Source organism: Polyodon spathula, chromosome 4, assembly GCF_017654505.1.
Source record: "Polyodon spathula isolate WHYD16114869_AA chromosome 4, ASM1765450v1, whole genome shotgun sequence".
NCBI lineage: Eukaryota > Metazoa > Chordata > Actinopteri > Acipenseriformes > Polyodontidae > Polyodon > Polyodon spathula.
The window spans coordinates 45,364,754-45,374,198 of record NC_054537.1 but is presented as its reverse complement, the minus strand read 5'-3'; the positions used below and the strand labels follow the sequence as shown (position 1 = coordinate 45,374,198).

The 9,445-nt window shown below is 39.9% G+C and overlaps 1 non-coding gene across 1 annotated transcript; it reads right to left on the bottom strand.

The window, feature by feature from the left end:
* Positions 1 to 2,325: 2,325 nt before the first annotated feature.
* trnay-gua lies at positions 2,326 to 2,413 on the bottom strand. The gene is given in 2 exon segments: positions 2,326 to 2,361; positions 2,377 to 2,413. It is a non-coding gene; the product is annotated as a tRNA-Tyr (tRNA).
* Between the last annotated feature and the right edge of the window lie 7,032 nt (positions 2,414 to 9,445).

Sequence of the window (9,445 nt, the reverse complement as noted above, 5' to 3'; positions counted from 1 at the left end):
CATCGCAAGCCCGCGGGTTCATCCTACAGCACCACAACAGCTAAAGCAACGGTAACAAAAAACTACACAAGGTAGTGAAAAGGAGAGAGTAATGGCTGCTTGCCAATCTGAAAGAGCGGTCTAAACCAGCTCTAATCAGTAAACTGATGCAAGACTAAGGCAAGATCACTCTCAATAAACCTCGAAAGCGTAATTTTACCGTGTATAGATATAATTTGAAGGTTTAGAACCAACAAATCAGCCAATTCGGACAAAGAAAGCATGAAGCAATCTGTGACCTGTCTCAGTGAAGTGAGAGAGAAAATGGAGATATGCTACTGTGAGGACGACCCTCTTCAGCAAGAGGTGGGAGGGACTTCCTCCTCACAGCAGGGCCCTGATAGGGCAGCTTTTTTTGTATTGTATACCCTCAAGTGTAAAGTGAAAGTATCGTTATGTTTTTTTTTTTATATGCACTGGTTAACAAAGATACGGTATGCAAAACGTTGGAAAATGAACTAGCAGAATTATGAATTTGTATTTAAAAATTGAATTTGATCTATTACTTATTATTATTATTATTATTATTATTATTATTATTATTATTACATTACACTATGTAACAAAATTTTTGTTCCTGGGTAGCAAGTGTTATTTCCTAATTGCTTATGCCTCAAAAGTATAGAAAATGGCTATTATTCCCCACAAACTTTGCTTTTGTGACCAGGACAGTGATATTTTGAAATTTCACTATTTCCAATGAGAAAACGGGCGAATTTGTGTCTTTTCATTCACATAAAGTCAGAAAAAAACAACATATGAATCCAAATTAACATGTATTTATACTAAAGTAATACAAAAATGACTACAAAAGATTTAGAAGTGAGTAGTTTTTCGAGATTTACAATTATACTGTAAATCACTTTCACGAATCAGCCCCCAAATGTAGTCTACCATCATGTTCTCGTTATATTGTCCTTGGTAACGACGTTCAAAGTCCAGTATATCCTGGTGGCAGCGCTCGCCTTGCTCCTCCGAGTACGGTCCCATGTTCTCCTTGAATTTATCAAGATGAGCATCAAGGATATGGACTTTGAGGGACATCCTACAGCCCATTGTGCCGTAGTTCTTCACCAGAGTGTCAACCAGCTCCACATAGTTTTCGGCCTTGTGATTGCCCAGGAAGCCCCGAACCACTGTGACAAAGCTGTTCCAAGCCGCTTTCTCCGTACTAGTGAGCTTCTTGGGGAATTCATTGCACTCCAGGATCTTCTTTATCTGTGGTCCGACGAAGACACCGCCTTTGACCTTTGCCTCAGACAGCTTAGGGAAGAAGTCTTGAAGGTACTTGAAGGCTGCCGACTCCTTATCTAGAGGTCTGACAAATTGTTTCATAAGGCCCAATTTGATGTGCAGTGGTGGCATCAGCACTTTCCGGGGGTCCACCAGTGGCTCCCACTTGACGTTGTTCCTCCCCACAGAGAATTCGGTCCGCTGTGGCCAGTCCCGCCTGTGGTAGTGCGCCTTGGTGTCCCTGCTGTCCCAAAGGCAAAGATAGCTGGGAAACTTGGTAAAACCACCTTGGAGACCCATCAGGAATGCCACCATTTTGAAGTCTCCTATGACCTCCCAGCCGTACTCATCATACTTCAAGGCGTCTTCAAACTTTGACTTTGAGGTGCACCGAGTGAGCCACGGGAAGAGACGGGTACTTGTTACCATTATGGAGCAGCACGGCTTTGAGGCTCCTGGATGAGCTGTCAATGAAGAGGCGCCACTCATTCTGGTTACAGGCGATTCCGATTGCCTCGAACAGACTGGTCACATTGTGGCAGAAGCAGAGCCCATCTTGACGGGTGAAGAAGCTGGAAAAAGGTTGGTGACGCTTCTCTGATCTGCGACTTGTACACTTTCATCCAACAAGTTCCACTGCTTGAGCCTAGACGTCAAAAGCTCGGCATTGGACTTGGTGAGACCAAGATCTCTAACCAAGTCGTTGAGGTCTTTTTGGTTGGGGTAGTATGGGTTTCTCTCCTCAGCTCCACCTATGAAATTGTCATCTGGATCTACAACGTCGTCCTCGCGCTCTGACTTGCTGCTCTCTTCTAAAGACGGCTGCTCTCTCTCCGGAGGAGTGGGTACGGGGAGCTCATGGCAGTGTGGCACCAGGGCTATAAGAACATAAGAACATAAGAAAGTTTACAAACGAGAGGAGGCCATTCGGCCCATCTTGCTCGTTTGGTTGTTAGTAGCTTATTGATCCCAGAATCTCATCAAGCAGCTTCTTGAAGGATCCCAGGGTGTCAGCTTCAACAACATTACTGGGGAAAAGATGTAGAACTTCTGTCCTTCGAGCCGGATTTGAACCAGCGACCTAAGGATGTCCGGGCTTCACCACTACAGTCCTCCGCTCTACCAGCTGAGCTATCGAAGGCAGGTCGATGATGAAGGAAGGTCCGGATACGTGATAGCAGGTGCATTCTTGCCAGTCCAACGTTTGGAAGGGTCCACCATGCAGAAGTAGCAGTTGCTTGAGTGGTCAGTGGGTTCCCGCCAAATTCTTGGGATAGCGAACTTCATGGCTCTCTTTTCCCCTCTGTACCATCCTACAAAAATACATTTATTTCACCCATGACTAATGTGTAAGAGATTCTCGCAACATTTTTCATATATGATATATTTTTTCAATAACATTGAAAACTGTAAAACATTTTAAAATTAAAAACTTTTACAATTTTAAAAATTTTAACAAATTTTATAACATAAAATTCCGAGTAACAATTGTCCATCTTACCTTCCAGAGTTTTTCTGCAGTGCTCGCAGGTGAAATGAGGTGCCCAGGGTTTGTCTTGATCCCCGACAGGCATGCCGAAATACGCCTTGTAGGCCTCGCACATCTTAGCAGATGCTTCCACCGAGTACTTTTTCGCTCTTGTCTTGATAAATTGGCCGCAGACATAGCAAAATGCGTCTGCCGGATGTTTGCAGCCTCTTGACGCCATCTCAGAAAAATGCAGATATGTATCCACTTAGGCAGCTGGAACTAAACTGAACTGGTGGGCTTAAGGCCCCTGTATTTATACTACTATTTATATTACTGGTAAGTTCTAGAAGTTACTCCAAGTTTACTCAGCACTGAATCTATCTGGAATGTTCTGGAAAATAGGTAAATTTCAAAATATCACTGTCCTGGTCACAAAAGCAAAGTTTGTGGGGAATAATAGCCATTTTCTATACTTTTGAGGCATAAGCAATTAGGAAATAACACTTACTACCCTGGAACCAAAAAATAAATAAAAAATTGTTAAACGGTGTTATTATTATTATTATTATTATTATTATTATTATTATTATTATAATTATTATATAATAATAATAATAATAATAATAATAATAATAATAATAATAGTTCAATCCACTAAAAGACAGTCGCACAAAATTCAGACAGCAACGCTGACTTGAGTGCTAAGAACTGTTGTGTATAAGACTGAAGCACTGGTAATTAGGGGTGTAAATCATTTAGAGTTTAAACGTTTAAACATTAATAAAGCGTCACACGTTTTTAATTTTGCGTAATCATTTAAACTTTGTTAAAAACGTGCAGGTGAAATATTATGAAGCTGGTATCTGCAAATAATGGCTACTCATTTTTACTTTTATTTTTTTATTACTTCTTACCTTTGTCACGTGGCATCATTGTCACTGGATATTCACCACCCAATCTCCAGCATGCTTTTGGTCACGTAACTTGTCTGGTTCTACTGAAGTTGGCTCTTGCGTGGAGAAGGTGGGGCCCAGACATGCAAGCGAGTTGTTAGGAAATGCAGTAAACTTTGGGCTGAGAACAGTTGATTACTGAGTCAATCGCAAATGGCATGCAACCAATTTCAATTGTGGAGGATGGACAACTTTAATGTCTTTTGTTGAGCCAGATTACAGAAGGCTGTGTTGATCTTTTTTTTTTTTGTTGTTACTATTCTGGTCTTATTTGATTTTTTGGTCTTAATTTTTAAAACTGAATTAAAAGTCATGACGACGGTACAGTTAAGATGTTTATTCTTGGCGTTTTGATGGTCAGGTCTGTCACATGAATAACCAGGTACACGAGTGGAAAAGATTGCAGGCGTTTTTGTAACATTTTATTAACGAAAGGCGAAAAATTGTGCTTAGTCTCTTTCCCGCTTCTAGACAATTAAATGTTATAAAGTTATATTTTATATGGCACTATAAAACAAACTATGGGTTATATTTTATATGAATAGTGATATTTCGCTGTATAATGAATTTTCCACAAAAACATGTGGGTACTTTTTTACTATCGTACAATAAATGCTATCACATACTTAACAAAATAAAAGTTATGTGTAGATATATTTGTAACCACCCCCGCAGTTTATCGTATTATAGTCTACATTATAATCGTTTGTGTGATGTATTTTAATATCAAATATATACACTATTGCAGTATACATTAGTTTATCTCAAATGTAACCACAGTTTTAAATAGACTGCTCCTGTTATCATTTCCATCTCAAATTCTAGACAATTTGGTTTGCAGATAACGTCCCAAATTCTGGGCTGCTTTGGTTTTCTTATAATGCCATAGGGAGGTGGTGGTCTCATCGTACCTCATATCTCCACAACCCCTGGGGCAAGGAACTAGGGAGAACTCTCTTCATGTGCACATGACTCTCAACAAAAGAAAATCACCGGCCACGGGTTCGTACACCACCCCGCAGCCAGAAGGCGGACGTTGCCCCAAAGGTGTTTTATAGTGGGATTTCCCATAGACATTTTTCAGGGTGCTATATCTCAGGTTTCAGGGTCCCCGAGAACTGAAAATCGGTACGGGGGTCCACCTCGGGGCCCCTGTCGATCCCTCCAAGCGACGTGTCCCCAGCTGGAAAAGACCCCAGGTTAGACTTTCTTTGCCAACCTGGAGCTCAAAAGCTATTGGAAATCCAACCTTGACACTCCATCATGCTGAAAATGTGAAAAATTGTTGAAAATGTAGCATCTGAAAACGGATGTCTCCCTGTGAAACAGGGGCCCCAGACATGACCCTAGGAAGTTCAACCCAGGTTCTAGGCGCCAGGGTCATTGAGATATTCGTTAGTCGTTTTTGGACATTTTTGACATGGCAAATCTCGGGTTCTGTTGAGGTTAGGAACTTGATTTTTTTTTTTTTTGGGGGGGGGGGGGGGGGGGAGTCGCACAAGGAGTCACCGTTTTCACGATTCTAGGTGACAGGACGGCTCAGCAAAAAAGAAAATTTCGTCACGACTCGAGTTTTTGGGTGAACCACTGCACCGTGGTGGTTTGGGGTGCTCCTCTGTCTCTGTATCAATTTCAATGGTGGTTCTTCGTGCTCGGGTTCAAGAGATGTGCATGAAAATGTGTTTTTCAACCCTTCCATAGACAAGAATGAGGCTGAATACCCTAAAAATATTTTTTGCAAAGAACTGTTACAGATTCATGGCATGTTACATTCAGAGTCTAGAACTCTTCGTACAGTGGTTGTATGTGCTCTGGGTCGAGAGATATGACTGAAAATGTGTTTTTTAACACTGCCATAAACATGAATGGGGCTGAACACCCTGAAATTTTTTTGCAAAGAAACTGGGCATTACATTGAGGCTGGTCTCCTGAGTCTAGAACCATTTGAATGGTGGTTCTAGGTGCTTCTATTCCAGAAATATGCACTAAAAGTGATGGCTAGGTGTGTGCATTAAGGGTTCGCATGGTGGTCAGTGTGCAGGGGTTGCATGGTGGTGTGTGCATACATGGGTTGCATGGTGGCGTGTGCGTGCAGGGGTTGCATGGTGGCGTGAGCGTGCAGGGGTTGCATGGTGGTGTGAGTGTGCAGGGGTTGCATGGTGGTGTGTGCGTGCAGGGGTTGCATGGTGTTGTGTGCGTGCAGGGGTTGCATGGTGGTGTGTGTGTGCAGGGACTGCGTGGTGATGTATGCATGCAGGGGTTGCATGGTGGTGTGTGCTTAGAAACTCGGCTGTCAGTCCCAAAAACTGAGCTGAATTCAAAAATTATCTAAAATCCAAAGCGGCCCAGAATTTGTGACGTTATCTGAAAAGCAAAGCGGCCCAGCTTTTGGGACGTTATCTGAAAAGCAAAGAGGCCCAGAATTTGGGACGTAAATGAAAACTGGGGCAGTCTATATTTAAAACTGCGATTATATTAGAGATAAACAATTGTATCCCGTAACAAAACTGCAATAGTGTATATATTTTAAAAAAGACAAAAAGCACACCGCTACAGAAAAAAACAATTCTTACATTCGTGCATAACATGATAATTCATATAAAGTAATAAGCCAATGTTTGTTATATTAGTACAGCAAAATACCACGTTATATTTTAATTGAAAGGTTGTTGAAAGCAGATCTCTTACTCTCTTTCTCTCTACGATTGTCATGTTAAAAAGCCTGCAAGCTTTTCCACTCATGACGACATATTCATGTGACAGACATGGACCAATCAAAACACGAGACTGTTATGCGGTTCCATCCCCAAAACCCAGCCTGTGTCATACCTCTATTATTATTATTTTGTATTTTATTTTTTTTCAAATTTTTTTTTTATTGATTATTGATTCTTTGAATTAACGTGATACTGTACTTTGAATAAAGTCAGTTTGGTGTGAATATAACTAGTTTTTGTCTCTTTTATATACAGTAAGTAGAACAGATTAGCCATATGGATATTAGCACTGTTTAACTGCATAACATTTCTGTAATAATGCAACTAATGATCGCCCTCTAATCAAAACAGACCATTATCGTAGCGCCAATATTATTGTTTCATATTGCTTCACTGTTTTTATACATTTGTAACATTATTATATTTATAATATTATATATATAATATATATAATATATATATATATATATATATATATATATATATATATATATATATATATATATATATATATATATATATAGGGCTTAATTTAGTAATTTATTTGATTTAATTAAGGTTTTGTTTTTTTTTTCTGTCAAACAACTTAATGGGCTTTTAAATCGGCCAAGCCTTCATTTTTCACATGCAAACGAAATCACAACATGTTAATAAGCAACTAATCTTTATTAAAACTATAATGAAAAATAAAGCGTTTTGCTGGACTCACTATTACAATCGTTATGATGAGTAACCGTATTAAATTAATAAAGATGAGTCGCTTCAGCATTTAAATGAAAAAGTAAGACTTAGCATTTAAAAGTCATTTAGTGGTTTCACGGGAAAAAAACATAAATTAAACCAATGTTACTATTAATGCGTTTCTCTGTTGTGCTTGAGATACACAAATGGATTAACAGGTACTGGTGTCAAGTGCGTTTAAGGAGAGTAGAAAACCCGATGTAAAAAACCTATGTGTAGACATACAGTGCCCTCCATAAGCATTGGGACAGTGAAGTCAAAATTGCTATTTTTGCTGTACACTCAAGCAATATGAAAATACGAGTAAAAGATGAATGAGGCAAAAGTACAGAATGGCACCTTTTATTTCTGGCATTTTCAATACATACATGTTTTACCAACTAAGAATAACAGCACTTTTAGAGTTCCATCCCCCCATTTTATGTGAGCATAAGTATTGGGACAATTCAACTTAAAGCAAATATAAGAAGTATAAAAGTTAGTATTCAGTCACAAATCCCTTGCATGCAATAACAGCAGCGAGTCTGCAACCCATTGACATCATCAAACTTGGTACTGTCCTTTGAGATGCTTTGCCAAGCCTTTACTGCAGCCATTTTCAGCTGTTGCTTGTTTTGGGGAGTTTCTGACTTCAGTCTCCTCTTCAGCAAGTGAAATGCATATTCAATCGGATTTAAATCAAGAGATTGACTTGGCTAGTCTAAAACTTTCCACTTTTTTCCCCTGATGAACTCCTTGGTTTTGTTGGCAGTGTGTTTTTGGTTATTGTCCTATTGCGTTGTGAAGCGCCACCCAATGAGTCTGGTGGCATTTCCTTGTACATTGATAGCTTCTGTACACTTCTGAAATCATTCTGCTGCTGCCGTCGTTCGTTACATCATCAATAAAGATGAGTGAGCCTGTTCCAGAGGCAGCCATGCATGCCCATGCCATGACACTACCTCCACCACGCCTCACAGATGAGGTGGTATTCTTTGGATCATCTGCAATTCCTTTTTTTCTCCACACTTTTGCATTCCCATTACTTTGGAAAAGGTTAAAAATCTTCATCTCATCTGTCCATAAAACTCTGTTCCAGAACTGTACTGGTTCATCTCTGTAATTTTTAGCAAATTCTAATCTGGCCTTTTTGTTTTTGGTGCTGATCAGAGGTTTGCATCTTGCAGTGAAACCTTTGTAATTCTGCTGTCAAAGTCTTTTGAGAACAGTAGATTGTGACACTTGGTGATTTCACTTACACTTGTTTGAGAGTTTTTTTTCCACAGCTCTGGTCATTGTTCTGTCATCAACTGCTATTGTGTTCCTTGGCCGACCTGGTCGTTGCTGATTGCTGAAGACACCAGTGGTTTCGTTTTTTTTTCAGGGCATTCCAAACTCTTGATTTGGCTATGCCCAACTTTTATGCTATGTGCCTAACTGAGTTCCTCTTTTCTTTTAGCATCCAAATTGCTTGTTTTTCTTTCAGACAGCTCCCTAGTCTTCATGTTCGATTATTCCTACTGACACCAAACATAGACTCCAAAGGTAAAAGCAAAGGATAGAACTGAGACTCCACATTCACAGTTCTTTTATGTATGAACAATCAATGCAACAGGAAACACCTGATCAATTAGAAACACCTGTAAGCCAAATGTCACAATAGTTATGCTCACATAAAATGGGGGGATGGAACACTGAAAGTGCTGTTATTCTTAGTTAGTAAAACATATGTGTGTTGAAACAGCCAGAAATGAAAGGTGACATTCTGTACATTTGCCTCATATTCATCTTTTAATCATATTTTCATATTGCTTGAGTGTACAGAAAAAATAGCAATTTTGACTTCACTGTCCCTTTACTTATGGAGGACGCTGTATATGTGATAATTTAAAGAAAGCTATTATTTTAAAATGCTCAGAGCCGTTGCAGCTACGTGCTTCAGCCAAGATGCCCATTTTCCGGTTTTCTCCTGCTGTTGAGTCGGCACAGAGGGGGACGCATACTACCCCCCTTACACAGCGTCTTTTCAGAATGTTTTTATTTTAACGCTTAAACTATATATTTTTTAAAGTTTAAACATTTATTAAATAAACAGAATCTAGCACCCCTACTGGTAATGGTCTTGGTGCCGAACCGAGCCACTGATACCGGTTCTGGTACCAAATTTGGTATCAACCAGATGACTGGTACCGACCTCGGCACTGAACAAGTTCACTGGTACCGGCTCTGGTACCTTAGGAGTGCCCTGGTACCGACCTCAGTACCGAACAGGTCACTGGTACCAACCCCAATAATGAAATCAAGTCACTGGT